At 26.9% G+C, this 17,842-nt stretch overlaps 1 protein-coding gene across 1 annotated transcript in view; it reads right to left on the bottom strand.

Moving 5' to 3' along the window:
* The window catches only part of LOC111680042, a 116,343-nt gene that overhangs the window by 79,078 nt on the left and 19,423 nt on the right, over nt 1–17,842 (bottom strand). The window contains exon 2 of the mRNA XM_046955145.1: nt 7,281–8,821. The gene's annotated coding sequence lies outside the window, so the exon portion shown is untranslated. The remainder of the gene's footprint in view (nt 1–7,280; nt 8,822–17,842) is intronic.

Here is a 17,842-nt window from a genome sequence, read left to right as displayed (position 1 = left end):
AACATAAGAAAATTTACAAATTAAACGTATAGAATGAACAAAAAACTTTGTTACAATCAAAAGAAAAATTCTCTTCAACTACTTCCTTAAAGTGAAATATACTTTAAAAATTTACAGATATTTTCTAGTCCTTACGTAGATATGTATGCATGTTACAGGACACCACATTCCATTGTTTATACAAATTTTATATGTATTTATATGGAAAAAAAACACATTGTTACCACATAATTTTTAATGATTACTTTAATGTATTCAAACTTATACAGGAAGATACGAGGGTGGAAAATAAAAAAATTTAAAAAAATATGAATTAAAATCATACAAAAAGTTTAATATTAAAAAATAAAAACTTTTGTTAAATAAAAGCACGTTTTACATATTTTTTTAATTTTTTTGGTTTAAAACAAAAAAGTTTTTTTTGAAAAAGCTATTTTTTGCAGAAAAGAACTTTTTTGAAAAAGCTTTTTAATCAAAAAAAATTAACATTTTTTATAAAAAGGTGTTACCAATGTTTTAAATTTGTTTACTAAAAACACTTACGGTTCACAGAAAAACTTTTTCTTAAATAAAACATTTTTTTATTGAAAAGCTTTTTTCACAGAAAAGATAAAAAGCTTTTATATAAAAAATTAAAACTTAAAAAAAGCCTTTTTTACCAAAAAGTTAAAAGTACGTTTATAAAGGAAAATTAAAGCTTTTTACATAACATAAGAGCATTTTCATAGTAATAAAACTCACGAACAACTTTTGTAATACATTTTAGAAAAGAGAAAACTCTTTGCAACAAATTAAATTTCTTTTATAAAGAAATTTCAAAAATATTTCTACAAAAGAAAAATTTTGCAAAAAAGACATTTTTATTAAAAAACTTTTTTATAAAACACTTACTTTTTTATTAAAAAGCTTATTTTTACATAAAAAATTAAAAAAAAACAACAACAAAATACATTTTTTTGTACGCAAAAAAAATAATTTTGAACAAAAAGCTGTTTCACCAAAAAACAAAAAACTTGTTCATTAAAAAGAAATTTTTATAAAAAATCTTAAAAAAATGTTCAAAAAGTCATTTATAAAATAGAATTAAAACTTTTTCACAAAAATAATACCATTTTTATAATAATAAAACACACGAACAACTTTTTCATACATTTTTTTCTTTTCCAAAAATTTTCTTTAAAAGGAAAGCTTTAAAAAAAAAACTTTTTTAAGTCATTTTTTACAAAAAAAAAAAAACCTTTTTTATTTTAAAAAACTTTCCATTAAATTACTATAACAACAAATAGCTTTTCAAATCAAAATGTTCCACACCAAACAAAATAAAACAATTATCCCTCGTATATTCCACATATATAACACAATGGTTAGCTATTCCAACCACGATTACTTGTAGGTGTATTTGTGTGTGTATTTACATACGAAGTACTAATACAAATTTCAAGCATTACAAATTGTTTGGATTAAAGGGGTTGTACTATAATTTAATATGCAAAGTCCTAAACCAAAATTCATAGAATATTTATATACGAGTAACGAGTACTTATCTACTTTAATCACATTATATCCATAGCAATGTATAGCTATAGACAGACAGACATTCATATATACTTAACGAAACTTTAAATTTGGGTGGTGTGAAAGATGAAAATGTCATAGTTATTAAAACGAGAGTTGAGGTGGTAATCACAGGAGAATTAAGGAAAAAATTTACATACTATAGTTGGAAAAGCTTAAATAAGCAACTCCTATAATGAAATATTAATAAGATGTTGACGGAGTGAATAAATGTTTGATTATCTTAGAAATGTTATGAGAATATTAAATTTAATATAAAGTACAAAATTGAAGAATTTTTTTAATTACTACTAAAGTAATTATGAATAAAATAGACTTTTCCTTTCGTGGACCATTCACATTTTAAAACATAACAATTTGTGGTATTTCTTTTTCATTTTAAATATTAAATAAACATTTTGCATGCAACTTGCCATTTCGCCAAAGTAATTAAGAAGCAAGAAAAAAGCATAGAATGAAACAAAAGATCAGTAATATCTTTAGTTTGCCACATAAAAAGTAAATGAAAATATTTAGAGAATGTATTAAATATTTCATTGTGTACAAAATGTAGTTCGACAGACAAACGTGTGATTCAAGTTCAAACGGAAGTATTTGAGGGAAACAAATGAAACAAATATTTTATTGTTGTTGTAGTCTCTCTCACTATTGTTGATGATGGCAAAACAAATTCATTGTTAGAATTTTTAGTTTAAAAATAAAATAGAAAAAAGTAGAAAATAAGAAAAAAAGAACAGCCCTCAAGTCATGTACCATTAAAAAATATCACGTATTTTAATCTTTAAGAAACTGCAACAAATACCACAATACAAACAACAACAACAGAAATTTGCAAAAAAAAAATTAAAACATCAAGATCATTCTACCACCTGCTACTCCCACAAAATAGCCCCTCAACACATCCCTTTCTCAACTATAAAGCAAAGACATTTATGTTGTTTATATTACAAAAAAAAAAACGGACACACATCAAATAACCAACCAGCAGCACACGTCCTCACATTTTAATGACAATAAATAAATGAATGAAATGTTATAGTTGCAGTTTACAAAAAAAAAAACACATTTCTTCTCTGCTGGTGTGGCACAAGTTACTACGGGTACTACGTCAATATAACATTCAATGTTTGCCCACAGTTGAGAATAGAAATAATTGATGAAAGTGTTGCATACTGCTGTTGCACATAAGATAAGTTCCTTTACGAGTTTAAAAGAAAACAAACAAAAAAAAACCAATACACAGCACGACATACATAGTCGTTGAAAATTTTGTTTATGCCTTGACAATGTACTTGACAATAATCTTATGAGTTGCTGTTTGGTATCACGATTACGAAAAACTTATTACTCGTCCACATGCAACATGCCATATGCTTGCACACCACTAAACTTATCCACATAGATAAATCTGTCTGTCCTACCCTCTTCTGTCGATCTGCGGTATCTGTGTTACAGTTGTATGTTAGTACAAATAACTTTTTTAAAAATACTTAGAAATTTATTTATTATTTTCATTTTATTTAATACAATTTTTTTGTCTTTCGTGTATATTTTTGGCAACTTTTGTTGTTTTGTTGTTTGCTTTTTTTTCGTTTTCCCTAACATGCCTGCCTCTGCATAATACATATTTTTGTACAACATTCACGAAATTCATTGCCTCTTGTGTATTTTTGGCAAAATGAAGAAAAAAAAACACTGAAAAACTTTTTCTATTACTGTTTTTTGTGGCTTGTTTTTATTTTGTCTTCAAAGTTCACGACGCCTGACGTAAACTGTAGGAAGTCGTATGCATTTACTTGAGATTGTTGCAACACCTTTTGGGACTGATTTTACAAGAGAGAGAAATAGCAATAGATTCAGTTAGGGAATTGCCGAAGTCGCAAAAGGTTGCCAAAGTTGCAGAACTATCTATTTATCTATCTATTTATCTATCTATCTATCTATCTATCTATCTATCTATCTATCTATCTATCTATATATCTAACATACTAATTAACTAACGAACGAACTAACTAACTAACTAACGCACTCACTCAATACATAACTAACCGAACTAACTAAAGGCAAGTATAAACGTACACACGCAGAGAAAAAACTTGGTTCGCCATGGTTACTGTAATCAGACTATGTTCACTGTAACAATATATTGTTATGAAAAACTTAAAATTGTTGCTGTTTCTGTAATTGTTATTGTTGTTGCAGTAATCAGTTTCATAATCATGTCAATTATAAATTTGAGTACGACTCACTGAAACATAATTATTTGTTCAATAACTAAATAATGATAACAATTAAAAACTTATTATGTTATTTACAACCATTTAAACTTACAAATAACCATTATATGTTATGTTGTTATAAATAACCATTACAACAAAAAAAACTTTAGCTACACATCTGACACACATAAGTTATTTTTGTGTGTCTAATCATATTATAATATTTTAAAATTGTTACAATAAACATAATATATATAGACTACAATCATAATTTTAACATAATATATTACTTTCAGATCATGTTTTTGCTCTGCGTGGTATAGGGTATAATCAAATATTTGTAAATGTGCGATGAAATAATAAATAAATATTTTACAGAAATTTTTTGCAAGTGCTAAACTATGATTATAAGTTTTTTTATTATTATTATTTCATTTTCATCTAGTTGCTTCATACATGTGGCGTCAATTGTAATATTCTGTGAAACGAGGACGTTTATGATGTTGCAAAAATATACCAAATACTAGATGTTTTATTAATCATAAATTTTTGATGACAAATTATTTATTATTTGTTTTGTTTTTCTTCCTTGTATGTATTATGATAAATAGATTTGAGGATTATTATTATGGCATTATTCTCTAACATATTGAGGGATTTTGAAAAAATTATTTCAATTGAAAAAATACATACATATTTTGATTTAAATAATAGAGAAAAATATTATGATAGCAAATAAACATTTTAATGTAGATGTATAAAATAATAAAATATTATTGTTTTTAAGATAATAAAATATGAAAAAAAGAGAGTAAATAGATTAAACGGTTTTAAAGTAAAGAATGTAAACAAATTTGTTATTTTTGCTAAATATTTGTTATTCACTACTTTTTACACAAAATGTTGGATATTCTCCTTTACAAAATGACTTTTTGTCAAATGTAATTTTTTCAAACAAAATGGTCATTTTACGTAAGACATAAAGATAATTGTACCAGCTCGTTTTTATAAAACATAAGAGTAAAGTAAAGAAAAAAATACATTTAAACATTGGAACAGTTGTTAAGATAAGGATAATCTAATATCATAACAGTAGCAAAAACAAGAAAAAAAACTTTTCCATAAAAACACAAAAGATAAGCTAATAATATCCTTAACTTGTTGATATGTAGACATCGTTTTATTGAACAAAAAACATTAAAAAAATAAACAGGAATCAGCCAGGATACATAAAAGTTTAAACCTTTAATACTGAGGTAAAACTTGCAAGTCACACACAATTTTTAAAAACCATAAAAATGTTAAAAAAGTCATAAATAGTCTAGTCTATAGTATAGTCTATAGTCTAGTCTATAGTCTAGTCTATAGTCTAGTCTATAGTCTAGTCTATAGTCTAGTCTATAGTCTAGTCTATAGTATAGTCTATAGTCTAGTCTATAGTCTAGTCTATAGTCTAGTCTATAGCCTAGTCTATAGCCTAGTCTATAGTCTAGTCTATAGTCTAGTCTATAGTCTAGTCTATAGTCTAGTCTATAGTCTAGTTTATAGTCTAGTCTATAGTCTAGTCTATAGTCTAATCTATAGTCTAGTCTAATCTATAGTCTAGTCTATAGTCTAGTCTAGAGTCTAAAATCAAACTGAAAACGTTACAATCTATCTCCATGCACCTGTATTAAAAAGTATTTAAAGTAATATTTAAAACAAGTAAATTAAAAAACAAAAATAAATTTAAATATCTTGCAAACATTTCTAAAAATAGTAAAAATCCAACAAATTGTATTAAAAGAAAAAAAAACACCAAAAAGAAATCAAAGAAGAAAATGACATAATAAACTAAATAGAATGTATTTAAATAAATTTTATTTGCAGACGACAACAAGTGACAGTCACACAGCCAGAGAATATGTGAACAAAAAGGTGCGTAAGCATATTTCAGCTTGTTAAAGAAAAGAACTCAAGCAAAACGAAAACAAACGCTAGCAGATGTATACAAATAATTTGGAAAATGAACTAAGAAAATCAAGGAACTGTAAACGATAAGAAAATTGCAAAAAAAAAGAACTTAAATTTCAAATGTAGCCAAAGTATAAGCAATTTATCTATTTATTTATTCATCTTTATTGTTATTCCTCCACCCATTTAAACAATCCATCCATCCATAATCCAACCAATCAACCATCTATCTATCAGTTGTGTTTGCAAATTGTCACTCAGTATGCCCTTCCTCTTTGTCTTTCTTTCTGTCTAACTGTCACATGCATTGGAATAAACGAACGCATTTAAGAAAAAAATAAGAAAAAAACATTCCATGTCCACGATATTGCTCAGCTGTTGTCAAACAAGTTAAATGAACTCTAATTAACATACATACACTAATACACACTCTTACTAATACAAATATATTTTTACATATACATGGACAATTTATAGAGATGTCACTACTACACCCCATTTGCCAAATCAATAGCAACATTTAGATATTGACGTCACATTTTGCTTTAATTTTGTGCAAAATTATTTTTGAACAAAAAATAATTTGAAAATATTTTCAAAATAATTCTTTTTTCTAGGACACCCTACGGTGAGGTATTTTGAACTCTTAAACTTTTTTCTAATTAAAACTTATTTGGTACATACACATTCACCAATATTCGTAAATCGAATTTACTGATTTGTTATTAAATTTTTGAACCATTAGGAGATCAATTGACATACTAAAGTCAAAGCTTCATTTATCTTTAACATCTGAAAGGTACTTTGTATGGAGCCAACACAGAAGTTTTAGAAGTACGGTAGGACAGTCCTCCTTAAACAACCCACATAATTATAAATTCAAGTAAAGCTTGTAATCACACAATAAATGTTGCACATTTATTCACCTTTTCATCATGTAAGACTAGAATACAGAATAGACTTTTGACTGGACTAGATTACGCACTAGCCTATATACTAGAATGTAGACTGAACAATAGACTGGATTAATGATTAGACTATACTATAGACTAGACTAAATACTAGACTATAGACTAGACTATAGACTAGACTATAGACTTGACTATAGACTATAGACTAGACTATAGACTAGACTATAGACTTGACTATAGACTAGACTATAGACTAGACTATAGACTAGACAATAGACTAGACTATAGACTAGACTATAGACTAGACTATAGACTAGACTATAGACTAGACTATAGACTAGACTATAGACTAGACTACAGACTAGACTATAGACTAGACTATAGACTAGACTACAGACTAGACCTGAGACTAGACTATAGACTAGACTACAAGCTTGACTTCAGACAATAAAATTCTTTAGCTTAAAAATTCGAAAATTCCTAAATTGTTATGTAGGGTACTACAAAAATTCGTTTAATTTCTAATTAAAATTTTATTATTATTATTATTTTTTTTTTTTTGCCACAAAATATCTATAAACATTAAATATAGAATAATTATTTTTAGTAACAATAAAATTACCTTGTTATTTATATATTTTATTAACGCAAAAATTTAAGTTTATACAAATTACACCAACAACAAAATAAATCACAAAATTAATCCTTTATAGAAACAGTAGCAGCAGCAGAATAGTAGCAGCTATAGGAGCAGTTGTAGTAAATATGTTGTAGAAAATAGTAGAATTTTATTATTTTAGTTGCATTTAGCATATTGTGGCATATTGTGGGTAAGATTTAAAAAAATACATTTTTGTTTTTGTATAATAAATATATTTTTGTTTCACAAAATATAGATGATTTTTTGTTAAATATTTATTGTAAACTTTTTTTTATATAATTTGTATGATTTTGAAAGGGACTTTTTTATATTATTTTTTAGCACTTTTAGGGAAACACTCGGACACATGTAAACAACAAAAACATTTTTTTTTTCTTTTTTATAAATTTTCTTTTAAATTCGTTAAATATATTTTTTTCATGCAATTGCCTGCGTTTAGTTGCGAATTTGTTATTTTTTTCGAAGATTTTTAAATTTTTTCTTTAATAAAATTAACTATTTTTTATTTATTTACAAAGAAACACAAATTCGTTTAACGCGCCTTGTTTGATGTGGGACCAACGGATTTTAACTAAAGCCCCAAAAGATACAAAAAATTCTTCTCACCACATAATGAGGAACATACAAAATCTTCCGCTTTATTAGACTTTTTTTTTGTAAATTTTTTTCTGTCGTTGTTGATTTTTTAGATATTTGCGGCACGAAATCGTATTTTATTTTATATTTTGCTTTATTTTTAATTTCGTTTCAGCTTTTTGTATTTTTCTAGTTATTTTTATGTTTTGTTAAATAGAAATTATTTGACAATTTTCTTTTTAGTTTGAAATGATTTTACACATCATTCTACTCTTTATCTCAATATTTTGGTTGATTTTTTTTGCATGCTCTTTTTTTTGGTGATACTTTTTGCACTTTAGGTACTATTTGTAGTTGTTGTTGTAGTAGTAGCTGATTTTTTGTTTAACTCGCTAGCGGTTTGTTTGTTTATTTGGTTGATTGCTTGGACTCTTTCTAAATTTTTCGTTTTGCTGAAGTTGTTGTTTTTGTTTTTTTTTCTGGGTGGCTGTGAGAAAGATTGTTGACTTGGCTGCTGGGCTGTCACTGTGTGTGTCACCCACCTAACCTTGCTCAATTTGTTGTGTGTGTATATTTTCCAATTTGGTTTTTGTTCCTGTTATTAAATCTATAATGACGTAGTTTTTATGTATTTTGTAGTTTTTTTTTTCAATATTTAACTGTGTCTCATTTAATATTGTTGTTTTTCATCTTTGACGTTTTTATTGGTATTTTTTTTTTCTATATTTTGCAATGACGTACTCACTTTATTTGTGTGTCACACTCTTTAGGCTTCTTTTATCTCTTACGATTGAGTGTGAAAATGTACTGAATCTTTATTGCCTATTTCTGTTATGATATTAATGATGTCAGTTGTTATAATTCTCAGATTTGTTTTTATCATACATTTTCAGCCCAAATATTTTAATGACATTTTGTCTTATCTGCTGTAATGAAAAACAAAAACGAAAGATACAAATTAAATTTTCTTTATTTTAAAATTTCAAAGTCATCAAATGTTCAATAGTAAAACAATGAAAAAAGCCCTTTGTTTACATTGTCATCTATACTAGATATACATACATATTAGAGGTATGATGGTGTTTGTAATGGCAATAGACTAGTTGTCTCACACTTATAAATCTCAATTTCCTTCCTTTTTGCTTTCTTTTTTTTTTGCAACTGCTAGTGTTAGTATGTAAATTTCATTGCCATGTAAATTACTCATGCAATAGATTGTCTACTAGTACGTACTGGCTGTGTTTACACTTAGAAAAATACCAATAAATATGTAAATTAACATTTTGATAATATTTGTTCAATTTGTATCTGTCAACATTTAAAAAACATCTTTCTAGTCTAAAGTGTACTTTATAGTCTAATCTATAGTCTAGTCTTTAGTCTAATTTAAATAAATTTCTAATAATTATTCTAAGTGTACAAACACTCTGCAGACGATTTATTCTCTTCTATTGTTATTTTCTTGTTGATTTTATGAGTTATTACATGTTTCTTTATGTAGTATGAAGCTTTCTAATCTCGGCAGTTTGGAATGCATGTCCCAAACTATTGGTTACAACTAGCCTTTGGGGTTTCTTATTTATATAACCAGATATTTTAATATGTGTCTTTCTTAAAAGAAACTTAAATCAATTGACTTTGCTAAATAATTTATTTTTAAAGAACAGCACTAAAAAAAGTTTAAAGCGTATTCTGTCTACATTACTTAGAAATGGTAAATTAATGTGTGAATTTAATTTTTATTTATTGAATACAAAAACTGCAGGGTTATCTTGTCATTTTGGTTTTGCATCAAATCTCAATTAATATTACTCATACGTCTAGTAGTGAAATATTGAATGTAAGACAGAGTGTGTGTGTGCGGTTGAGTAGTGTTGTCCAAGACATTCATTAGTTTGAATCAGTTTTTTTGTGTTCTATTAGTTTGTTCATTTCATTATCAATGTTATATATGTTATGTTGCAACAAATAAATACACAGACATATTTGCAACATACAAACAACAAATTTGCCTTCATGCTTGGTTGATTTACAAGATTCTTTTTTTATATATAAATATATTTTCTAGATGATGTTCTTTACAACTTTTTGCTTTTATTTTATTTAATTCATTTACAATTGACTTATAAACATGAGTCAATACAAACATTATTTATTTGTGTATATGTAATTAAACTGAAAATGAACATGATCATGAAACAACATGAAGTATCAATGTCAATAGTACAATTAAAATCTGGGACACACACTTGCATATAAATCAAAAAATCATATGCAAATTTTTTTTAAATAAATATAGAAAATACTTACAAAAATGCCATAAATTTGTTATTTTTTAAGAAATTTTGGTTAATTTTTACTTTATTTTCATTTTATTTTAAATAAAGTTTTAATAGAAACCATTTTCAAAGAGACTATTTATTAAAAAACTTCATTAATGGTTAGTGAGGTTGTTTTTATAAGAAAATCTGTCCGCTATTGATTTAAGTTTATATAATTTACAGGTTTAACTTTTTAACAGCATTCTACATTAATTACAAAGTTTATTTAAAGCATCAGTAAACAAAGAGCTGGACGGACGCATGAATAGGCTTCAGTTTCATTTCAGTGGTTGCGGTTAAATGATGTCAAAATTGCTGTTTTTGTCATTACAAAACATATTTTCTCAATCACGACATTTTAAATATCTAGCCAGCCAAACGAACAAAACCACTTAGACAGTCAGTCAAGCAGGAAGGCACCTTTTCAAAACCAATGACAACCTTTGGACTTTTAGCAGTCTAAAAACAGTCAAAAAAAACTTGTATTATAATTTTCCTCTGTCTCCCTGCCTAATGAACTCTTAATGTAGAAAGGTGACTTTTAAATCATTATTTTGTCAGGATTGATGTGGGTTTCCATAGAAATTTGTCAGTTAAATTTAAACAAACCTTTTGTAATTTGATGATAAATCAGTGCCAAAAAGCTGTTGATTTTAATAACATTTATACGAAATAAATTAATACTTATTAGTTGAGATCGAATACTTAAATTCTGATAAATTAATTAATACGATTTTATCTAATGTTATTGTTAATTAATTCTATCTAACAAACTAACTAACTAACCAACTAACCAACTAACTAACTAACTAACCAACTAACCAACTAAAAAACTAACTAACTAACGAACTAACCAACCAACTAACCAACTAAATAACTAACTAACTAACTAACTAACTAACTAACTAACTGACTAATTAACTAACTAACCAATTAACCAACTAACTAACCAACTAACTGACCAACTAACTAACCAACTAACTAACCAACTAACTGGCTAACTAACTAAATAACGAACTATTTAACTACTTAACCAAATAACTATTTAACTACCTACCTAACGCACTCACTAACGAACTATTTAACTACTTAACCAAATAACTATTTAACTACTTAACCAAATAACTATTTAACTACTTAACCAAATAACTATTTAACTACCTACCTAACGCACTTACTGAAAATCTGCCCTTGCTCCAGAGTTCTACTTGTTTTGTTTAAATAAAAATTTTGGTTTCCGTCGTTTGAAATCAATTTCTATCTGATATTTGAGATTTGGTCCACGATTTCTGATCACCTAAAAAATATAACATCTAGAAAAATCCACTTTTTACCAATCAAATATTTACTTCCATTCAATAAGCTCGACATTAAAAACAAAACTTCAAACATTTCTTTATTATTTAATTTCAAAGTTCTAATTACATTTACTCCATAAATTAAAGTAGTCAGACAATAACGTAACAGTAATAATATATTTAGTGCATTACTGTTGAAAGGACCATGAGTAACAAAATTGGCCTTAATTCATTATGAACAGTTCATTATTCATTGTCAGTGAATGAGACAGAAAGAGAAACACAGACGTTAATTCATTTAAAATTATACACCTTTAATATTATTTATACGAATGAGTTTATATTGAAAAAAAAAGGAAGTAGAGGAAGAGCACAAACCAGAGTCCCACTATTAATCATATTACACTGAAAATATTTACATTTAGTGTTAACCGTTTCCAGCAGTCTGGTGTGAATATACTTTTGTACTAAGGTTTGCAAAACACACAGACAGACTTATAGACATTAGTCTTTCTATGTGTCTGTCTGTTTTTATGTCTTTCTGCCTATTCATCTGACCTAAAAAGACATATTCATAATTATTATGTATAGGGAGTAATTTGTAGAGTACAAAAACAATTTCAAATTTAATCAAATTCATACAATTGTTTTCTTTCACTCCTTCTAAATTTTGATTCAATTTTAATAATTTTCTGTATATTTTTAAATAATTTATTTGTTTAAGTGTAAAAAAAGTAACACCCTCACAAATCTGACAGTCAACCCATCAACTTTAGTTCAACGCGATGAAAAAAATGTCTATTTCTGTAAAAAAAAATATAAAAAGTAAATAATAACAAAAAACAACCTGTTTTTTTTAGACAACAAAAGGAACTGACAATTTACCATTAGTTTCCCTTGTTGTTTTACAACACAAACTATAATTAGTCAAATAACAACTACTGCGGAGGTAGCAGCAATAAAAACTGAATATTATTTGAATTCACTCTACAGGATTAAGTAAACTCATGGGGGTGTGTTTTTAAAAACAAGAGATACAGAAATACAAGATTAAATAACCGGAAAAAGGCATAAAACTATAGTGCTTTTTCATATCATACACAAGTGTGTAACTGTGCTAAATGACTTGGGCCGCTTAAAAGTTTATTTTAACCGAGATAGGAGTATAAGTTAAAGATTATAAAAGATACATTAAAAAAAACGGCAACAACATAAAGATTTATATTTTTTTACTAGCAAACAGTTTGTGTGATGCTTTGCATTCATTTTACGCCTTCACTTGATGTTGATGAATAACAAAAAAACAAAAAAAATAAAATAATTAATAAAAAAAGGAATAAAATGAATAAAGAAACAAAAGAGGGAAAAAAGAGAAGAAAATAAATTATTTTTAAAGGCCAAATAAAATTATTGTATTTAAAAAGAAACAGCAAACAACCCTTTGCATATAGATACATGTGTCTGAAAAATCCTTTTCATTTGCCACCTTCAAATAAAGTCTGCTAAATTTTAATTATTATTAGATTTGTCTGTATGTGTTTAAAAACAAGTAAACATTTTTATTTTTTTATATTTAAGATATTAGCAACATGTTGCTACAATATGTACAATCAATACAGTTTGTTTATTCAACATATCACATGAACTGAAGAAAAAAACTTCATGATAAAAAAAATGAAAAACACCATGTAAAACTAAATGTTGCAGGTATTGTGTAAAACATGTTGCTGGCAACATTTGCTGGCAACATTTCTTTAAATTCTGGAAAAGTTCGAAATTGCAAATAAATTCTAATCAATGAAATGAAATGAAAAATGGCTAGCAGCAAAATACTTTTTACCGTAAACATTTTTAGCAACATGTTTACGAAATATATATTTTTTTTTTTTTTTTCAAAATAATGTTTTGTAATACAACTCAACTTTATTTTCAAGGCTTTAACAAAGACCATCATAAGCCGGTATTTTGTAACAATACAAATACATATATAGTATATAAATTTTTTTTATTAAATAAAAAAAAACAATATGAATATAACAAACAGCCAACAACAAAGGACTGAAGGTCTATATTTATAAATATTTATTATTTTCTTGTTTTTTTTAGCTTTAACATTTTTGCCTAGTTGGCTGTTTTTATAATGTATTATTTTCCACGCTTTTAAAACAACAGCTAAATGAAAAGAAATGTTAATGAAGTTGATGATGTCGTGGTTTAAAAACAAACAGCAATTCTAAAGGGAAAATATGACAAGATATTTAAAAAAATATATATCCAGGCAACAACCTTAGCAAAACACAAAATATATATTTAAAGGATCCTTTCATTAACAATAGCTACAAAAATGCGCCAGTTGATATCAACGAAAAAACAACTAAAAGTGGTATTTAATGGAGCTTTAGTTTTTTATATATAGTAAAAAAATATGATAAACATTTTAGAGTACATTTATGAAACGTTAAATTTAATAAAATCAAAACAGTGTATATTGAAATTTTTTTAAATTTCTGCTGAATTAGAATTATATTAATATTTAAAGCATTAAAAATCTTATCAATAATGCTTTCTTAATTCAGAATTACATTAGAATTTATAGCTTGACAAAAAAATGCTTTCCTAAATCCATATATTAGTAAATAAGTATATACAAACTTAATTTGCTTGAATAATGTTCTAACTATGAACCTAAATCATTTCAAGAAAAAAGCTTAGTTTAATTCTGCTTACTATTCCTTAAAAAGCCTTCATTCAAACAGTTTCCTTCGCAATATATATATCCTTCTTTATAATCGTTTGTCCAATTCATAATCGATGTTGTACGGATGTATCGTAGTATGTGTTATTAATGATTTGTTTTTGTTTCAAAAAATTTAATTTGGAAAATGTTTATGTCATCCAAATGTTACAACGATACGACATCAAATGTGAATCGGATAATTATTTTGTAAAACATTAACATATTTGTTTAAGACTCAAAAATACATACATATACCCAAAGTTCTAATAACATTCTTAAACGATGTTTATATATTTCCATCGGTCTGTTAGTGAGAAGAACGTTAGGGAACCAGAGGGTAGAAGAAATGTTTCTGAAAACGTTTACAAACATTCCCTGTCTATAGTGTTTAATTTTATTTGAAAGCGATCAATAGCAATCGAAAAGAAAACCTTGAAATTATGTATCTTTACGACAACTAAAGATATGACGGCTGTAAACAATTACTATTAAATTATATTCAATGATATTAATCAATGAATCAAGTTTTTCATTTCCTTTTGTAATTTTCACAATCTAACTATTTAGCTGAAAGTAATTCAATCATGCCCTTCTATGGACTGACAAGACCTATATACCCCTTCAATCATCCTGTATAATACACATTCAACACCAACTTGTTTTCCAAGCTTAGTCCCTCAGTCACTCCTCTGTAGGATATCTATTGTCATCTATAGTCTATTATCCCGAATAATAGACTTCCCGTTAATTTGCGTTTAATCCATTGCCTCTACGTGGATCTGGTTCGAAGGAATGTCCAAAGATTGAAATGACATCACCAGTCTATAGTCCCGTCAGACTGGAGGTAGTGTTAGCACCTCTTTTCCCCGGGAATATCGATGGAGTGAAATTATAGCAGCAGTTCATAGTCACAGCAGCTAGAGGTCGTGGTGGCACCTCTTTTCCCGGGATTTTAATAACACCATAATGGGGTCATTCATTACGGTAACATGTGTTTTAATCATTTAAAATTTCTACTTCTTTTAAAATTTCCCTTATTCAAAACAAGTGTGAATTGCCACGCCCATTATTCTTGGTCCTCCTATTTTAGTTCTAAATCTTTTCATTATCAGTAAATTTATTTCTACAAAAATTATTGGATTCTTGCAGTTGTAGTTTTCTACATTAACAGAATTAAGTTGTTAATGAATGTGGAAATTTCCACGCCCACTATTGTTAGTCCGCCCACTTTTTCCAAATATTTTTACTAATGTTTAAATTTTCCTTATAAAATTCTATAACTCTAACTGCTAATCTGCGAGTCAAAAAGTGGACTATAACACCTTCCAGTTATACAGAAAAGTTTATATATATTAACATAAGTATATACATTTTTTTCAATTTAACAATGTCTGTTCATACGTTTGTCCGGTTGACTATGATTCTTAAAAATAATTTTTTGCAAGCCCCATTTATTTTCGGCATTCAAATCTTGAAACATGTTTCTTAGAAAAGAACAACCCTCTACTTGAATACTTGTAGGCAAATTAATAAAGAAAAAAAAACAAAAATATAAATCTTAGTTTAAATTGGTTTAGCAGTAATACTAAAACGAACAACAAAATTAATAAATTTGGTAGTTCTGGTTGCCAAATTACTTACAACATGATGTTTAATAAAATAATTCAATATTAAAAGTCTCAAAACACGAACATACATATGTATGTATTTAAGAATTCCTTATTGACACTCATACCACTACCAGAAAGACTGTAAAGTCAACAAGGATGATTCCCTGGAGTCCTACAAAAGCACCTTTAATGTTTCTTAATAAACTGTTACCTTAATTTACCATGAAAATGTAAATAATAAAATTTAGTTATACACACTCTCCTTCTACAACTTTAACACCCCTCACACACGCACGCAACAAAATAAAAGTAAAAACTTTTTTCTTTTGCAAATAACAAGCTTCCTCTCTGAGCTTTTCTAGAAAAAAAATATGTTGTATTTGTGTAACTGACTGTCTGTCTGTCTGCAGTTTCATCAGTCCTAATAATTGTTGGTAACTTTCAAAATGGCTAAAAGACCATATAATGAATGGAAATATAAAACTTTCAGTAGTAGCAGCTGCAGCAGCAGAAACAGGGACAGGGGCAGAAACAAAGAAATTACTTGAGGTAATTTTTATTGTTGTTAGTGCTTTATAAAAGATGATGAAAGGTTGAAAGTAACACAAGTAAAACATTTTAAGGCTGCCAGCATACATTTGCTTTCTCACCTCATTTGATGGTGTACATCCATTTAGTGTCTTTTCATCTTCTCCATTATGCGGGTATATAAACCAACAGTCAGTCAGACAGACCGACAGACATACTGTCTTTAATTTGGCCAACTTTAGTAAAAGTAAGATAAAATCCTTACCATATACATAACTGAAAACATAAATGAATGACTAACTAAATGACTGAATGAATGTATGTCTAGAAGCGAAAAAAAGTTATTAACAGAATGTGTTTTATTACCAAGTGCAGATGTTTATGCTTGGCTTCTGAAATCGTAATAAAAAGTATTTTCATGTTTTTAACTTTGTTGGAAAACCAACAGAGGAAAAATCAAAATCCAAACAAAATAAAAGTATAAAATTTTAAAACAATTTTCTACTTAAAAAAAAAAACGAAAGAAAATCAACACATAAATACAACATACATACGTATAGACTGCTATAAAGCAAAACAGTAAGCTCTCTACTAACACGTTTTCTCACAACAACAACTCGGTTTTTTAATATTAAAGTTTTTTTAATATTAGTTTTTAAAAAGTTAATACAAATTCAACTTTTTTTGTTTTTGTTTTTAAGTTCCCTGTCATTCAAGGACTTACTGTTGTCTTTCATGATTGCAGATGCTGTTTCGTTATTATTTATAAGGAATTTTATTTATTCATATTTTTATATTTGTCAATTTCATTATTTATTTATACATACATACATAATTTCTTTGCTTTCTACTATTTGTGCATACTTGACATTTATAGCACAATGACTTGTATATGAGAGTTTCTTTGGGTTTTCTTTTTTTATTTTTTAAATATTAAAGTTGTTTAGAAAAGTGTTAGAAGATTTTCAAGTTTTAGGTAAAATCGCTTAAAATGGTTTGTACAGCAAATGATCCTTTAAGACGCAACAAATTGAAAAGAAGTTACGAAAGACAAAATTTTAAAGTTTGATTATGTGCAAGGCAAAAAGCTTGTGCATTTAAGGCGATAAAATATCTAATATTAACGCTAATGACAATAGAAAATATTGAAGGATTTCTTTATTATTTTCTATTAATTTTATTCATCTTTAAATTTTCTGCTTTATATCAAACGAAGTTTTTTATACTAACACCTTTTTCGATTATTTGTGTAGAAAATAACATTTATCAAATTTAGTTATCATTCGTTTTCTACAATTGAAAATCAATTTATTATTTTTTAATTTGTATATCGTAGTGTACAGAATTATCTATATATATAAAATTCTAACGTTACTGACTGACTGACTGACTGACTGACTGACTGACTGACTGATTGACTGATTCATCATCGCACAGCCTAAACGGTTAAAGC

The sequence above is a fragment of the Lucilia cuprina genome, chromosome 6, assembly GCF_022045245.1.
Source record: "Lucilia cuprina isolate Lc7/37 chromosome 6, ASM2204524v1, whole genome shotgun sequence".
NCBI lineage: Eukaryota > Metazoa > Arthropoda > Insecta > Diptera > Calliphoridae > Lucilia > Lucilia cuprina.
This window is presented reverse-complemented; position numbering and strand designations above follow the sequence as displayed.